Source organism: Mus pahari, chromosome 20 (genome assembly GCF_900095145.1).
Source record: "Mus pahari chromosome 20, PAHARI_EIJ_v1.1, whole genome shotgun sequence".
In the NCBI taxonomy this organism is placed as follows: domain Eukaryota; kingdom Metazoa; phylum Chordata; class Mammalia; order Rodentia; family Muridae; genus Mus; species Mus pahari.
The window spans coordinates 34,991,944-35,010,349 of NC_034609.1; the positions used below are offsets into that span (position 1 = coordinate 34,991,944).

Below are 18,406 nucleotides of genomic sequence, written 5' to 3' on the forward strand. Positions count from 1 at the left end.
CTCAGGCTCATATATTTGAATGCTTGATTCTCTAGTTGATGGAACTGTTGGAGAAGGATTAGGGGTGGGCCTTGTTGGAGGAGGCGACGTGCCTGCCTGCTGACTGCCATGCTCTCCACTATGATAACCATGGACTGACCCTCTGAAGTATAAGCCCCCAATAAACTCTCTTTGCTATAAGTTGCCTTAGTTATGGTGTCTCAGCACAGCAATAGAAAAGTAACCAAGCCGGGCGTGGTGGCACACGCCTTTAATCCCAGCACTTGGGAGACAGAAGCAGGGGGATTTCTGAGTTCGAGGCCAGCCTGGTCTACAGAGTGAGTTCCAGGACAACCAGGGCTACACAGAGAAACCCTGTCTCGAAAAAAACAAAAACAAACAAACAAACAAAAAGTAACCAAGACAGATGTCAAGGCATTAATGCCAATAATACCCTTCATGGCCAATTTTAAGCAACTGAGAGGTATGGAAGGATTGATTTTTACATCAGACATCCCTAGAACCCACCCTATTTTTTCTGTGGGTAATATCTGCAAATCTCAAAAACATAGTTCAAATTCATAGTTCATAGTTCAAAGCATAAACCTTTAATTCCATCCCTTTCGTGGCAGAAGCAAGAGGATCTCTGGGAGTTCAAGGCCAGTCTGGTCTACATAGTGAGTTTCAAGACAGCTAAGTCTATGTAAAGAGATCATGTCTCAAAGGGAGTTTGCGGGGGGGGGGGGAGGAGTAATATACAGGTTTGTTTTTTTTTAATGCAACTAATAAGATCTAAAAATTAAGTATGTATTTAAAGATATACTCCTTAGGTGACCAATGTCTAATAATTTTCATTGCTAGGAAGTACTGCCTAGAGTACACATAAAGAGAATAGCCGGGGAAGTGGGTGGGGCTAGAGAAATGGCTCTGCCCGTAAGGTGCTGGCACCAAGCCTACAGACAATTTAAATTAGGCATGATGAGAATCATGATTTTAGCACAAATAACTTGAAAACAGAAATGCAAACCCGAGGGGCTGGAGATGCGGCTCAGCAGTTAAGGGCACTTGCTGCTCTTGCAGAGGGTCCAGGGTTATCTCCCAGCACCTGTATAAAGGTTCACAACCACCTCTTAACTCCAGTTCCAGTGGACCCAGCACCCTCTTATGGCCTCCACAGACACACGGTGCACGAACATACATGCAAGCAAAACACACTCATACGCCCGGCGTGGTGGTGCACGCCTTTAATCCCAGCACTCGGGAGGCAGAGGCAGGCGGATTTCTGAGTTCGAGGCCAACCTGGTCTACAAAGTGAGTTTCACAGAGAAACCCTGTCTCGAAAAACCTAAAAAAACAAAAACAAAAACAAACAAAAACAAACAAAAAAAAACACTCATACACAGAAAATAAAAATAAATCTTAAAAAAAAAGAAAAAAGAAATGCCAAGATGAAGTAGCCAGAGATTTACAACTCAGTTATTTTCAGGAATTCAAGGAACAGATTGTCTTGCCTCACACTGCCTTACAACCATCATGAACACAAAACTCCGATCAAAATAATTCTCCCTAGGGGGCACCAATATAATAAAAGATATAAGTATTTATGGTTATACAAATCACAGAAAAGATGTTCTTAACACTTCATCTCTCTCTCTCTCTCTCTCTCTCTCTCTCTCTCTCTCTCTCTCTCTCTCTCTCTCTCATGATTGAACAGAACCATAATTAACTCAGCAGAGAACCCCCCCAAATTTCCAGATGGGATAAGTCCTGTCATACGATGGTATAATATTCCAAATGATTCAGCGCAACTCAAACTGCTGAGAGTTCTCAAAGGCAAAGCCAGTCACCCAATGGTAGTTACCAAAGTGATTCAAGATGAACTTAAGTAGCTCAAAGGAGCCCCAAAGCAACAGGAAGGCAAAGCCTGGTAGCTCACTGAGGGTCAACAGTTTTTGACCTCTCCACTTTATCCAATAAAAACAACTGGTGGCTTCCCAACCTGGGAAGGAAAGAAAAATGAAATGACCCCAGTGGTTGTGTGGGACCCTTCAGTCTTCTTCGTCTGAGGTCAGTTTGTTCCAAGTGGCTGAAACAAACAAGCCAAAAGTGTCTATCTTCCAAGTTCGATCCCTTAAATTGTGACTTGGAGTTGTTAGGGTCAGAGTCTGAGCTGTGGCATCACCTAACAGGCCAGGCGTGACCACCATTGCCAACAGGCCACATCAGCACACAAATACTGAAAAGCAGATTTATAAAATATGACCACATTAGGAAGAGGAGCCAAGAGGCCCAGTGACCCACCCACTTCCCGTCCATGTTTAGGTTCTAACATGAGGTTTAAGTAGAGGGTAAGCGGTGTGAACAAGCCACTTCTAGTGGAAGTGTGGTCCCACCCACAATCATTGTCTCAGCTCACTCTCTACAGCAAGGTGGTCTGAGAAGTCAGTATTTTGTGAAAACTTCCTAGGAGACAAGTTCTGCCTCTAGTTGGCACCAGAAACCTAGTCTTTTCCTCTTTCCAGCTTGAGGTCCATTGTCTCAATAGCCGGAGAGCTGAAGGGAGAGACACTGTATCTGTTTATAATATCTTCATTCCTGTAAGGATGGTTACACACATCACTTTTAATTAATTTCAGTCTTATGGTCTCTAAAGGCTCATGTTCTTCTCATAATGCAAAATTCATTTAGCCCATCTTTAAAGTCCCCAAAGTCTTAACAGTTCCAGAATTGTTCAAGAGCCCCAAAAGTTCTTCTCTACAGTCAAGGCAATCTTATCTTAACTAGGAGTCCATATCAGTAAACTCCTCTAATCCAGAATGAAAGAATGGAATGATAGCAAGGAAATGTTTACTAAAGCAAGATCAAAACCCAGCAGATCAAACACCAAACCCAACAACTCTATCTGGCATCAGGGCTCAGGATGGTATCAACTGGGTGCTCTCAGCCTTGGGCAGCTCTGCCCATATGCACAGCTCTACTGCCTATACATTCCCTCTATCTTGGGCAGGCTCTGCTCCATGCCTGCAGACTTTCTCAGCAGACATCCCAAGGTCCTGTGGTCTCCAACATCCTGGTGCCCCCATTACACTGATAGGCTTCACCTTCAGACCTTCACACGGTGGTCTCTCAGAGCCTCCGTACAGAGCACCTGATTCTACCACAGTCAAATGGCCTAGGCAGCTTTTTAGAACTTTGGTACAAGTCTCTACGACCCTCTCACTTGTCTTAAAAAACCAGTACCACGTGGAAGAAGCGGTCAAGTTCTGTTTCCAGCTTGAGATGTGTCTTTTTTTTTTTTTAAGATTTTATTTATTTATTATATGTAAGTACATTGTAGCTGTCTTCAGACCCTCCAGAAGAGGGCGTCAGATCTTGTTAAGGATGGTTTTTTGAGCCACCATGTGGTTGCTGGGATTTGAACTCTGCACCTTTGGAAGAGCAGTTGGGTGCTCTTACCCACTGAGCCATCTCACCAGCCCTTGAGATGTGTCTTGTCCCCGTGAGAGTACAGTTACATCAGCTTCTATGTGCCTTCCAGTCTGACCTAGTAAAAGCCCTTCCTTAGACAGCCATCTTGGAGCAGAGAATCCCTGTGGCAGCACTCTTAGTTTAGGCTCTGTGTCTTCACAAGTTGGAGCCTTAGATGCAAGTTGGAGCCTTGGATGGGTGTGCCTTCAGGGCATGTTACCTTTTTTTTTTTTTTTTTTTTTTTTTTTAAGATTTATTTATTATGTATACAGTATTCTGTCTGCATATATGACTACAGCCCAGAAGAGGGCATCAGATCTCATTACAGATGGTTATGAGCCACCATGTGGTTGCTGGGAATAGAACTCAGGACCTCTGGAAGAGCAGCCAGTGCTCTCAACCTCTGAGCCATCTCTCCAGCCCGGACACATTACCAGTACAGAGCAAGAGGCTGACCTCTAAAGGCACTAATGCCTTTAGCAATTCCAGATGCTTTGTCCACAACCTCCTTATCTATGGCATTAAATTTGCTCACAGTCCTTTCTCATCAGACAACGCACATTTTCCCTCTTTCTGCTCCCTCTGTGTATCTGAGCCAGAACAGTGAGTAGCAACCACGCTACAGTCTGAATGCTGTCCTGTCTTAAATTTCCTCTGCCAAACAAATTCCTTTAAAATTCAATTTCCCTCGAGCTCTCGGCACATAGGCAAAAAAAAAAAAAAAAAAATGCAGCCTGACTCTTCTTTGCCAGAATACAATACAAATGGCTTCATCCCAGTTCGTGACAGAGCCCTGTGCCCTATGAAAGCCCTCAAACCAGGCCCCCACTAGTCACAGTCCCTTTGATGTTCTAGTCTTCTGAAATCCCATCAGAGTGGCCTACCCTCTGCTTCCTGATGCAGAGCTGATCTAGCCTGCAGCTTCCATTCCTCACACAAGCCAGTTTCACACACAATAATAACCCCACTCCTGGGTACCAAGTTTCCATATTACTTAATTTTGGTATTCTTATGAAAAGGCAACTTATGGAAAGAAAGGTTCCTTTTGACTCACAGTTTGAGGGTCCATCACAGCAGAGATACCGGAGGTGGAGTTACAAGGTGGTTGTGAGTCCTTGAACGTTAGTGCTGGGTCCTCTACCAGAACAGTAAGTACATGCTCTGAACTGCTAAGTCACCTATCTGCTGCAAGACCAAGGAACTTAAACACAAGGGGGAAGCTGTGGCTGTGGTGAGCTTTGTTTATTTGGTTTCTGTTTGATTGTTTTGTTTGGAGGCGGGGTCTCGCTATGTAGCTCTGGCTGGCTTGGAACTCGCAGAGTACTGGGATCAAAGGTGTGTGCCACCACACCTGGGGCTGTGGTAGTATTTAGAGATGTGATTGAGGGAGTGCATAGAAATTACATTTCTGTCGTGAATCCATGAGCAACCCACAGTATTGTTGATACCTTGGGGCATTTGCTCCACTCTGGTTTTTTTGTTTGTTTGTTTGTTTGTTTTTGGAGACAGGGTTTCTCTGTATAGCCCTGGCTGTCCTGGAACTCCTCACTTGGTAGACCAGGCTGGCCTCGAACTCAGAAATCCGCCTGCCTCTGCCTCCCGAGTGCTGGGANTAAAGGCGTGCGCCACCACACCTGGCTACTCTGTTTTTAACGATTAAAATGTCTGCACACGAGCTGCCCCTGCCACTACGTACATCCAAGCACACTACAAAGTAGCAGGGAAGTGTGTGTTTGGAGTTAAGGGACATACGGACAAACTCTTTTTGTATCTTTAAATTTCATCTCAAAATATGCATAGTTTTTACAAAAATAAGGACACATCCTATTTTTGTGTAGATGTGGGGGGGTTGTGTGTGCTGGGAATCAAGCCCAAGGTCTTTATAAGATAGCAAATGTTCTTCTATTGAACTACATCTTCAGTCTAAACAGGGCCACACTTGACAGACTCTCATGTAACACCTGCCGTCTTCATTTCTCAGTGAATTAGACACCTCCATCATCTGAGCACAGATCCTTTTCAGCATCTCTTCCAATTCTATTTGTACATAACTACAGTTTATTTGGTTCACAATCATCGAAAGATCTAGATTGCTTCCAATGTTTTACAAATACAAATGGCAATATGATCTCCATTCTCTTTTTTTAAAGGATTGTATGGTATTCATAAAATATATGATATGCATGAAATGTGTGTGTGTATGTGCACGTGTGCACTCACAAACGTGCCAGTGTGCATGTGGAAGTCAGAGGACCACTTGTGGGAATTGGTTCTCTTTTTCCACCGTGCAGAGGACCAGGGATGCTACTCAAGGCGTCAGGCTTATTGGCGAGCACCTTCATCCCCGCACCACCTCCATCCCTGCTTCTGCTGCTGGTGGTGGTGCTTTGGTTTTTGAGGAAGAACCCACATGGCCCTGGCTGTCCTGGGACTTGCTATGTAATCCAAGATGGCATCAAATTCACAGAGATTCAACGGTGTCTGCCTCCCAAGTGCCGGGATTAAAGTCGAGCACACCACAGCAGGCTCCAGCCCTGGTTTTGAGATTGCTCTTCAACTCTATATCCTAGGCTAGCCTGGAACCCACTGTATAGCAGCCCAGGTTGGTATCACACTCATAGCAGTACCCCTGCCTCAGCCTCCCAAGTGCTGAGACTACGGGGTTATTGCACTCAAACTGGAAACATTTCTTTAGTTTTCTATGTGAGGGGCAGTCTCCCATAGCCCAGACTGGCCTTCACCTAATCCTGCTGCCCTACTTCTGAGCACTGGGATCGATTCTGTCCCTGTCTCTTTCCCTCCTGACCCCCATGCCTCAGAGTTTTGTGTATACTTTATGCAAAGTTAAAATTATCATCAACTACAAAATTTTAAGATTTTATGTGCACAAGTGTTTTGCCTATTATATGTATGGATATGCACCATATACAGGAAGTTATGCAGTGTTTACAGACACGGTCAAACAGAAATAAAATCATACTGAGCATAGCATGGTACTGTTCGACTGTTAGGAGACATTTCATGAGTTCAACCATCTCAAAAACAAGTTCCATCTTGCTGGCAGGACCAAAACTGAGTTCCTGTTCCCAGGCCCCAGAACCAACTTCTATCCTGCTTCTTCAGGTGTTTCATGTCTGTGTGTTAACCAGTAAAGGATGTAAAAAGGGCGTTTGCCATTATCCTGTTATCTAACTAAGGCAAGCAAATAGTAAGTGTATTATTTCCTGTCATGATTTAAATTGACTACGTGCAGTCTGCCCACTCCTTTGTTCCCTTATCATTCTAAATGCCAGGTCAGAGTCCAGGAGGGGACTTGACTGCAAAAACTGGCTAAGGACCTTGAAACCAGGTGACCAGGATAAGGCACAGTCACCAATGTTAAACTTCCTTAACTCCTTGTGTCAAAATATGATTGGTCAGTGCAACAGTCCCTCCCTGTCCCCCTTCGTGTTCCCATCCTACAGTGCAGTCTCCTAGGGGGACGAGGTTCAGATCCAGAACTGGCTGCCCCATGTAGAAAGTGCAGCTTTCATTGTGAAGCGTCTGTATCTGAAGTGAGTTTATTTAGCTTCCTCCCCTCCTCAGAACCCAACACTGTAATCCCAGCTAAGAAGGGAGCGGAAACGGGAAGATCATTAGTTTGAAGCCAGCCTAGGCTTGGTGACAAGACCCTGTCTCAATCTAACAACATGGGGTTATTTGTGCCAGTGCTTCCAAAAATAACTGTAGAGCCGAGAAGTTAAGGAAAATGGTGGTGGTGGTGGTGGTGTGTGTGTGTGTGTGTGTCTGGGTGGGTGTAACACGGGGGTCTCACTTTGTAGCCTTGGCTGGACTGAGACTCTCTAAGTCTTCCAACTCCCAGAGACCTGCTTTCTTCTTCTCGACTAGCTTGGATTAAAGGCATGCACTACCACACCCAGAAAGGTTGAGATTACGGTTGATATTTGCTTTAACGCACATATTTTGTTGTTGAAAGTTTTAATCAGTTACTCCAAATCCAGGTTTTTAACAACACAGGAAGATGAAAGGGATTGTAGTCAAAACCACCTCTGAGACCACAGCACAAGCCAGACTCTGTTAACTTGGAAAAAAAATAACGGTCCCTACCCAACTAACAATGCGTAGGTTTCCCAGAGTTCCTAGCAGAGCGGCTCAGAGGCATTATGGGAGTTGTAGTCCTACAACTCAGCGTCACAGCTCCGAGGACTCTGGGAACTGCCGCTCGCTCCACAGGCTGCACGCTTGCGCAAAAGCGCTAGCGGTCGCCCTTCCCCCACCTGCAGTCGCGAGTGGGTGACAGAGCCCCCTTCTCCGCGAGCCTCGTGACCCGGAACCGCGAGTGGAGGCTAAACCCCTCCAGGTATGTCTGCAAAGCCGGGATGCGCGGGCCCGGGAGGAGGGTCGCGTCTGCGCCGGGGTGAGAGCCACAACATCGACGCCTTGCGGGCCGCGGCGACCCCTGGGCGTAGGGTCGGGCCTGGAGCTCTTCTGAGAGTCGGTCCCTATGGGCTGCTCCCGGTCGGCGCGTGTGGGGTCGGAAGAGGACGGGCAGCTCCCGGGCTCAGCCTCCCTTTTGTGGGGAGACGCGCCACTGCTGTCCGTCGCGGGGCTCAGGCCGCGCGGGGGCGAGTCCGGAAGCCTGGCGGGCGGGCGGCCGCGCGCTTGACCCTCCACGAGGGTGTGGGGGCGGGGCTCACGTGGCTAGCCACGCCCCCACGGTGGCTTTGCGGGCTCCTGGAATCTGCTTGGTTCATGGTGCCTGGTCTTTCTCGTTATATTGTCACGGAATTATCACGTCTATCCCGTTACTTCCGGTTTGAGCGTCAGTATAACAGAGTTTTCTTTTCTTTTCTTTTCCTTTTTTCCTAATATTGGCTTTTCTGTTTAGCTTGGGTAAAAGTTTTCATACAAGTATGTTGCCGAGGTCCAGCCTCAGCGTGAGGGTCGTCCTGAGAAAGGGGTGAGTGGGAGCGGTGCTGATTGAATAATATCTGAGTCAGTAGTGGATACATGCTGTCAGTTCATGTGTTCTCTCGTCGCTCGATCTGGTCAGAGAAACTGAACCGGGTCTTTTATTTACTAAAGTTACATTCATTAAATCTTCTTACCACTGTTAATCATTTTCTAAAAAAAAATCCATGGTTACATAAATTCCAATAATCCCGAATCGTTACCTCCAACCCCCGATTCTTTGAAATGAAAGCTAAACATAAAGCAAAAGTACATTTCCTTATCGCTTAAACACAGAGTTCTCTTCACTCTTGCGGTTTCTTACATTTCCTTATTGTTTGAACACAGCCTGTTCTTCACAGGCAGCTAGGCATAGCTTCTGCGGTTTCCTGGCACAGCAGACAGTCATTACAGTGACTATTTTCATATGAGAACAGAAAGGTGACAGACTACTGAGGTTAAAATGATTTCTTACTGGGCTGGAGAGATGACTCGTTGGGTAAAAAGCACTCACTGCTCTTCTGATGGTCCTGAGTTCAAATCCCAGCAACCACATAGTGTCTCACAACCATCTGTAATGGGATCTGATGCATTCTGGTGTGTCTGAAGACAGTGACAGTGTACTTACATATATTAAATAAATAAATCTTTACAAACTTAAAATTTTTGCAAGTAAAGCAGGTGGCTCTGTCTGCTATCTCTCTAGGCATTGACCTCTCCAGTCCCTCCAGTAGCGAGGAGAACGGAGGACTAACTTTTTATATGTGCATACGTCATCTTTTAATTCTTTAATCTTTGTTTCCGTATCCTAGCAATTCCATAGGCTCAGGTCCAAGATTGACAATCTCTCCATAAACATTAGTTCACTAGCCCACTGTCCTTTCCCATTAAACCACACTCTCCTTCTAATACTGTTTGTTTCTGCATCATGAACACGCCTTCCTCCTATAAGATAAACCCACCTGTCATTTGCTTGTTTTCTATAGAGTCCTTCTTTTCCTATCCATGCCTTTTCTTCTTGAGACCACTTTAACTCTCTATCCTTGATGTCCCCAAGTTCACCCTGGCTAACTAATGCAGCAAGCATTGGACCAGAGGGTACATGTGTCTCTTCATATAATTCCAAGTTTAAAGCCAAGTCACATAATAAGTGCTTTTTACTAAGAACCATCTAGGTTTTTATGGCCTTTGTAGTTATGTTGTCTAGATCCTTTCCATGGCCTTAAGGCCTGTTTGTCCCTCGTCCCCTGCAGCCCCATGACCACCCCCATTCCTGTGTACTGCTTCTGTTTCATCTACTAGGAAGTGATTAGCTCTGAATAATAGGGAGGTATATTCACCAGAAAGAGAAATTGAAAGTAAAATAAAGAGATAGCAGATCAGCTTCAGGACAACCACAGCTGTCAGCACACGGGATCCACAACCAGGTAATGCTCCAGGGACAGGAACTCTGTTATGCCACTCCTTATGCAGCCGTGCCAGACTTGGCAATACATATTATACTGTCGCCTCTGCCTAACCCTCCCCTGCCAGTCCCTTTGTCTTCCTAGTTTCATATACATGATTTTTGGCATCTATAAAAATCTAGGAGCCACACCACAAATCAGAAAGCATGTTTTAGGTTTTTTTTGTTTGTTTGTTTTTGTTTTTGTTTTTTTAGAGTAATTTGTTTAATTGACGATACCCAGTTGCATCCCTTTTCCTGCAAATGACATAACTTCTTTCTTCTTTATAGCTGAAAAAAAATCCATTGTGGGGTTAGTGAGAAGGCTCAGTGGGTAAGGGCTCCTCCAGCCAATACTAAAAGTCTGAGTTTGAGCCCTGAAACCTGTTCAGTAGGAAGAGAGAACTGGAGGACTGGCTCCTGAAAGTTGTTCCCTGACCTCCACATGCACATGAAGAATTCCGTTATGTATGCCATGTTTCTTTATCCATTCCTCTGGTGTTTCACACCTGTGTTGGTTCCATACCTTAGCTGTATGTGAAGAATGCTGAAGAAAGAAAAAAAAAAAAAAAAAACTAAACCAAAAACTATTACTGTGCAAGTGCCTCTGTGATCTGGGAATCTTTGGGTACCAATCTAGGGATGGTGTAGCTGAATCACATGGAAGATCTATCATCAGTCTCTGGAGAAACCTCTAGACTGACTTCATAGTAGCCGGACTGGTACATTCCCACCAGCTGTGGCTAGTTCCATCTGTCTACATTCTTGCCAGTATTTCTTGGTTTTATTTGTTTGTTTTTAATGGCTGCCATTCTCACTAGGGTGCAGTGGAGTCTCAGTGTAGTTTTGATTTGTGTATCCATGATGTGAGGTTGAACATTTTTCCACTGGCCATTTGTATTTTATCTTTTAAGAGCCACTTGTTTTGATCAGAGTTATGGTGGTAAGTGGGGATCTTGCTTCGAAGACTGGTCTATCGTGACAGGCACTATTTTGGTATTTTATCTGGCTCAGCTGTCCAGATTGCCCACTTGGTGGCCATCTCTGCCCAGGTATTTGTTTCCCTTGCTGGTGTTTTTAGTGATGTTACAAGTGAGTAATAGCATCAGTGCTTCTGGCACAATAATGTCAGACCCTTAGTTTCATGGGGGAGCTTTTGGCCATTAGTAACCCATTTTTCCGAATCTATACATGGGCGTGTAGCAGCAAAGACCCACACTTGGTAAACACTTACTTGCTCAAGTAGCAGAAGTCCATTAGGGCGGGAGAGGTAGATGCGCTCCAGGGGTCATGAGGTCAGTGGTCACAGTGGCATTCCCTGTGCCATGGTCTTCTCGGCTCCCCCTTCCACATTCTGCTTTTTCTGTCCCAAGGATTAAGGTAGCATAATTTAAGATTGGCAGGTTTTTAGGGTGAGGTCAGGAGTGTCATAGCTGGGTGTGATGCTGTGTTAATCTTCTGTTGCTTAGCCAGCAGTGTTCCTTTATCTTTGGGGGGGCTGTCAGGCATAAGCTTTGATCTTCCCTTAAGCAAGACAAACTGGACCAGGTGGTTCTGAGGTCTTTGGAGTTGGTTTCTGGGAGGGATGTGGAAGAATGTGGAACTTTGGGTTAGAAAACCCCTAAAATGCTGTAACCAGAACATAGTGGACCTTTCTGGTGGGAGTTAAGACCATAACACCAAGAGAAACGTAAGGAGCTGGAGGGATGGCTCAGCAGTTCAGCTTCCTGCTTTTGCTGAGGGTACAGTTCAGTTTCTAGCATCCATGTGGGGTAGGTAACTCACAGCCACCTATGGCCCCAGCTCTGGGGAAGCCAACACCCTCCTCTGGCCTCTAGAGGCTCCCACACATTAGATGGCATACACTCATAGACATACACACATATGCAAAAATAAAAATACATCTTAGAAACACTGGTAGTGAAGGCTACTGAGGTTTCAGAGGGAGGCAGGGACTTCTCTGAAATGGGGCTAGAGGCCATTTATGTCCTAAGAATTTGAGTGAGGCTGAATTCAACATTAATGGACTAACTTGTGTGGTGGACATCTGAAGACAGGATGGGGGCAGAAAAGGGCGATTAGTGATTAAGACACTGGTTGCCCGTGTGGAGACATGGGCTCAATTTCCAACAGTGTCTCTAGGTGGCATGCAGACTATATCTGTTCTTATCCTAGTGTACTGTGAGAGACAGCCGAGCAGCAGAGAGAGGGAGAGAGGGGGAGGGAAGGAAGTGTGGTTTGATGGGAAAGGGAGGGAGTTTAAAGTTGTAGGCTGCAAGGCAGATGCAGAGAAAAGAGCTACAATTGTTAGACATGAACATCATTTAAAGGAGACCTGCTCTGCACTGAGACAATAGGAAAAGTGCTCTAGGGACTAAGTCCCTCCCTAAGAGAAGTTCCAGTTTGTCACAAGACACTGTTCACTTAAAAGGAGAGACCCTAAATTGAGGATGACACTGTAGGAGTCCTCTGTTTGAAAACCACCACCCGGGGAAGTGTTTCCTCCAGGTAAGCTTGGAGGGCAGGCAGGCTGACTCAAGTGTGGCCCAAGGGGACCAAGCTACATCTCCAGATGGAGGCAAGTTTTGGCATCATGGTATAGGTGATAGTAGATGCTAGAGTAAAGGGTTCAGGAAGGCTCATTGCCAAGTTTGTAGAAGGCTGCTGAGGTCAAGCAGAGTGGCCATTGTGGGAAGTTGTGAAGGCTGTCAGGATCAAAGGAAACTCCCAATTCTTCAAACTCCAAAAGATTGTCCAGATAGCCAAAAAATGAGCTCAACCTGCTCTATGGGAGGATTTCTGGAAGTTAGATAAAAGTCAGTATTTCTTAGGAACTTGTGAAACTAGTTTCCATTTGCCCAAAGTCATTTCTCCTACCTATGACAGAAGGGACATACGGCTACCTGTGGCACCTACCAGCTTATCAAAGCCCACGGCGGTTTCCAGGACCCCCACTGACAAGTACCTGTTACAAGCATTTGACACCACTGCCTGGCTTTTTTTTTTTAATGATTTATTTTTTATTTATGAGTACACTGAAACTGTCTTCAGACACACACTAGAAGAGGGCATCGAATCCCATTATGATGGTTGTGAGTCACCAGGTGGTTGCTGGGAATTGAACTCAGGACCCCTGGCAGAGCAGATCCCATCTCTCCAGCCCCCAGACACCAAGTTTTCTTAGCCAGAGCAACTTTATTGGTTTGAATAACAAATTGACCATCCAGGGATGCAGCATGGACTCAAGAACTGATATTGCCACCCCTACTGTTCTGGTTGAGCAGGTTTTAAGCTCAAAATTCACACTCAACATGTGTAAGACAGATCAAAATCATAATCGGGTGGACCATCTAATATTTCAGGAAAGGGAATGATAGCAGGTTTTTAATAATAGGTTTCTGGGAATGGAGTAAGAAATGAGTCATGGTTTCTGTGGTTGGAACATGGAAGGAATTGGGGGAAAAGAGAAACAGAACACATCTGTGCCCTTGGCTTGACCTTAAGTGATATTCAAGCCCTAGCAAATGGGTGGCTGGCTTAAGATGGCAACACTCATGCCAAGCCTCATCTTTCATCGCCCACACCCCTTTTTTATGTAAGTAGAGCAAGTCATTGATCATCTTCTGTATACAAAGGGTTATATTGTATTCTTATGAGCATAAGTTTAATAGATCCTATTCATTTTTGAATGAAGTTAATAAGGACATTGATTATATGCCCTATGAGGAGGAGTAAAGACAGAAGAGTCAGAGGACCAGCTAGGGTCATAAATAGGAAGTTTAGTCTGGGAGACNTTTTTTTTTTTTTTTTTTTTTTCTTTTTGAGCCTGAAACTCACTCTGTAGACCAGGTTGGCCTGGAACTCAAAAATTCACTTGCCTCTCCCTCCCAAGTGCTGGGACTAAAGGCATGCACCACCACTGCCTGGCCTGGGAGACCAATTAAACATGTTTTGAAACCAATTCTAGGACCATTGTCTTTCTTGCTATCTCTCTATTAGATTTTGTTTGACCTTGGCTAAAGCATCCCTGATGATGCCAGAGTGATTAACATGGAAACAATAAGCCTCCCCCAAACCCTGCGAAGACCCCGTTTCTATAGACTAGCAACTCTAATCTTCTATTCTGTAGGATTACTTCAGCTGAAGAGTCTGTCTAGTTCTCTAGTTGTTAGATTGTGAAATGCAGGTGTCCCAGGTCTATATCTTTTTGGCTGGGGTAAGAAAAATGATGAACTGCTTTGTGCCCAGAAGCTATCTTTGGATCCGTGAATGAAAGATACACACACATTAGCTTATTTGTAAAATGCCTTGGCTTCCTCAAAGGCTGGGCACTCCTAAACCTTCCCCTGCTACCCCAGGCCCAATCGGGGAAGTGGCCAGTGGCGATTCTCTCCGTTCCTCTCTGTGTTCTACCTGCCCAACTCTGATTCCATCCTGTGCCCCTCGCCATTGACTTTTGGCATCTTTATTGATCAATCAAAAACCAGTTGGGGATAATGACCTTCAGCTTCTGGACACGTAGATTCCCAATTGAATCAAAGCATCAGAACCCATCTCCAACAGCAGATAGGCAAGGGTGATACCAAAGGTGCGTGCGAGCCAAGTAGTAGTGGGGCTTTCTAGCCAACTTTGACTGTCCAGAGCAGAAGCAATGAGGAAAGCAATGTGCTCCCGTCCCTTGTACATCCTCTAGTGTGACGGAGGCATGAATGGACCATGGGTGGGTTTTGTCCATCTGGTGTGAAGGAATTTTCTGGATGTTGGTTATATTGGGTCCAAGTGCTATCCCCATATAATAAGAGGGTCTTAAATGTAAGCAAAGCCAGCAATCTTTCATAAGTTGTGGCTGAGTCACATTTAGGTTAAGCAAAAGTAGCAGTCAGGTGTCAAAAGAGGTTCTATAAGTCCTTGTTCAATGGATGACTGTTCTGAAACAGGAGTCTGACCTTCAGGCCCTGATTTATGGCTGTCAGCCTCTGGTTCTGGGGTTGCCAGGGGCACAGACTCTAGTTTTGGTCTAGATATTGAGTGGATAAAAATCTCCCTATTCGGCCTAAAGGGTTAGGGAGCAACCTAAAGGGCTGTCTTTGGATAGTAAACTCAGTCCCCAGGTGTCGGCCTGTCTGTTACTTTCTAACACACCACTTCTGTCCTTTACCCCTGATGTCTCCTGGAGGGAACATATCCCAAGTTTTTTAGGTTATGGTTACAGGGTTACAGTATCAGGGAGCCTTGCAAGTTCTGCCGGCCTCTGTGTTTAACAGACATATGAGGATCATTGTCTTGGGACCAGGGAAACCAAGTCTCACACCCCAGGTTTACAGTGATACCATTTTGCTCACTCAGTTTGAATCACAGGACATGCATAAAAAGATGATCCCCATAGAGATCTTTCAAACTCCAAATCTCTACAACAATACCAAGTAGTTCTAACTCCTGAGGCCCAGGATAGTGAGGCGCTGGGACTGGCCCTATAGTTTCCTAATTCAGCCCATAATATGCAGAGATTTGTCTTAAAAGCTAGAAGGACTCATTAGGGTATGCTGAGCACCCTGGTTGTGATGGAGCCTGCTTGAGTGTTCAGTGCTTCTTAGTCATAAACCTTAAGCTGACAGTAGTTGAGGCCAGACAGAAATTTGAAAACCCAACAGACAAGAATCAAAATTTGGCCAGTCTTAGCTTTAGTGGGTCTCGATGAGCAGTCTATCAGTGGGTCTTCCAGGGTCTTTTTCCAGTGATGCCCTGGGGTGGGTGGGTGGGTGGGTGGGGAGGGCAGGGATGATGAATCCAAGAGTAAAGTCCATCAACCTTGACAGCCATTGGTGTGATCGGGTGATAACAACGTATTAGGACCCTTTAAGTGGGGAGTCAGAGAGTCTACTTGAAGCCATTTAGCCCTGACTGGATCACCAAACTGGAAACCATGCAGGACAGTGGGCAAGGGCATACACAGCTCTCTACTGGGAAAACAGATTGTCCTGGGTCTTTTGTAGGACCTGGACAGACTAGAGTAATTGTTGGTTAGATATTTCTGCAACTAATGTGGACTTCAGTGTAGGGCACATTGGAGAAGGTCTTCTTCACATAATTACATAAGGAGTCACTCCTTCATCTAGGGAGTATTGCTAATATTTTTATTTATTTATTATATGTAAGTACACTGTAGCTGTCTTCAGACAGTCCAGAAGAGGGAGTCAGATCTCATTAAGGATGGTTTGAGCCACCATGTGGTTGCTGGGATTTGAACTCTGCACCTTTGGAAGAGCACTCGATTACCTGCTGAGCCATTTCACCAGCCCGAGTATTTCTAATTCTTAAAAGAGCAAAGGGAGCCAGGCGGTGCTGGTGCACGCCTTTAATCCCAGCACTTGGGAGGCAGAGGCAGGCGGATTTCTGGATTCGAGGCCATCCTGGTCTACAGAGTAAGTTCCAGGACAGCCAGGGCTACACAGAGAAACCCTGTCTCGAAAAACCAAAAAAACAAAAACAAAAACAAAAGAGCAAAGGGAGGAGTGCTGTCCAGATCTTACAAGTCTCTATGGTTAATTTAGTTAGCTCTTCTTAGCGTCTGATTGAGTCTGTCTGTCCTGAACTGAAGGAAGAAGACAAGTAGAGGTAATAGTGTAATTTCCAGTTAACGCCCCCCCCCCCAGTTATATCTTGTACAAACTGAGATATTAGAGAAGAAAAGAAAAGAAAAACAAGAAACAACAGGACTGCACCCTTAACTTGATCTTAAATGGTATTTAAGCCCTAGCAAATGGGTCATTTCAGCTTGGGATTTGGTGGTTGCCTGCTGGGTTTGGAGCTTGCCTTGGCATAATCTTTCCTTGTAATTAACCCATTCCTTGCTTTTAGAATAGGAGTTTGCCTGTGCCATTGTGTATTGGAAGTATGGAACTTGTGGGTTTGTTTTGTCCTGGAACTCACTTAATAGAGCTGTCTAGCCTCTAACTCAGGAATCCACATGCCTCTGACTCCAGAGTGCTGGGATTAAAGGTTTGTGCTACCACACCCAGCTTCAATTTGCACTTTGAACAGGGTTGGAACTGTTTTCTAAAAATGTGGACATCTGAAGGTGGACTGAATGAATGCATTTTGTATCATGAAATGGCCATGAACCTATAGGGACTAGAGTGGCGTGGCTTAAAATATGTTTGTCGGATTGACAAGTGCGCCACCACACCTATTGTATTAAGGACATTGTCTTTTGCTATGTATTGTCTTTTGCTATGTATTGTAATGCTAAATTTCTGAGTCCCTGGTTGCCTCCGAAAATCTTCCTGTACACTGAGTAGACCTCCCTCCTTAATGTAAAACTATTGGTTGAATGAAGATGCTGACAGCCTACAGCTGGGCAGAAGAGAGGTGGGTGGGGTTTTGGTTCCAGGTGATCAGTTGCCTCATGCTCCTGCTGCCATGACTTTTCTGTCATGGTGAGCTGTCCTCAGTGGGAGCCAATGTGTAAACCCTGTTTGAAGTTGCTCTTGTCAGGCAGTCACAGAGTAAGAAAAGCAGCCAGTGCTCTACTGCTAAAACGGAGGTTCCTGCCAGGCATGGTGGCGCATGCCTTTAATCCCAGCACTTGGGAGGCAGAGGCAGGCGGATTTCTGGATTCGAGGCCATCCTGGTCTACAGAGTGAGTTCCAGGACAGCCAGGGCTACACAGAGAAACCCTGCCTTGAAAAACCAAAAAAACAAAAAACAAAACAAAACAAAAAAACCCCGGGAGATTCCTGATGTTAGTGCAGAACCAAGGGACTGTACTTCTGTGAAGGCTTCAGGGCCCAGATTAAAGAGGCAGGTGGGTATTCGTGGGTTCAAGGCCAGCCTGGTTTACAGAGCTAGTTCCAGGACAGCCAGGGCTAATCTGTTTCAAACAAAACAAAACAAAGAATTGTGTTGGAATTTTGGTGGGGATTGCCTTGAATCTGTAAATAGCTTTTGGTAGGAGGACCATTTTTACTATGCTAATTCTATCAATCCTTGAGAGTGGGAGATCTTTCCGTCTTCTGATACCTTTTACAGTTTCTTTCTTCAAAGAGTTGAAGTTTTTCGCTTGCTTGGTTAGGGTTACCCCAAGATGTTTTATATTGTCTGGGGCTATTGTGAAGGGTGATGTTTTCCTGATTTCTTTCTCAGTCCATTTGTCATTTGTGTATAAAAGGGCTAGTGATTTTTTTTTTTAATTAATCCTGTATTCAGCTACATCACTAAAGGTATTTATCAGCTTAAGAATTCCCTGGTAGAATTTTTGGGGTCCTTTAAGTATCATCTGCAAATAATGATGCATTGACTTCTTCCTGTATCCCCTTGATCGCCTTCGGTTTTCTTACTGCTAGCTAGAATTTCAGGTACTGTATGGAATGGGTATGTAGTGAGTGGTCAGTCTGGTCTTGTTCCTGATTTTAGTGAAATTGGGTTGAGTTTTCTCTCCATTTAATTTGATGTTCACTATAGACTTGCTAAAAATTGCCTTTATGCTGGGCGGTGGTGACGCATGCCTTTAATCCCAGCGCTTGGGAGGCAGAGGCAGGCGGATTTCTGAGTTCGAGGCCAGCCTGG

The 18,406-nt window shown here is 45.1% G+C and overlaps 1 protein-coding gene across 2 annotated transcripts in view; it reads left to right on the top strand.

The window, feature by feature from the left end:
• The first annotated feature begins 7,635 nt into the window (after positions 1 to 7,635).
• Zfp1 (ZFP1 zinc finger protein) overlaps positions 7,636 to 18,406 on the top strand; it is a 28,535-nt gene continuing 17,764 nt past the window's right edge. The window contains exon 1 of one of the 2 annotated variants that reach the window (XM_021220426.2): positions 7,636 to 7,807. The gene's annotated coding sequence lies outside the window, so the exon portion shown is untranslated. The remainder of the gene's footprint in view (positions 7,808 to 18,406) is intronic. The other variant, XM_021220427.1, reaches the window with a different exon arrangement.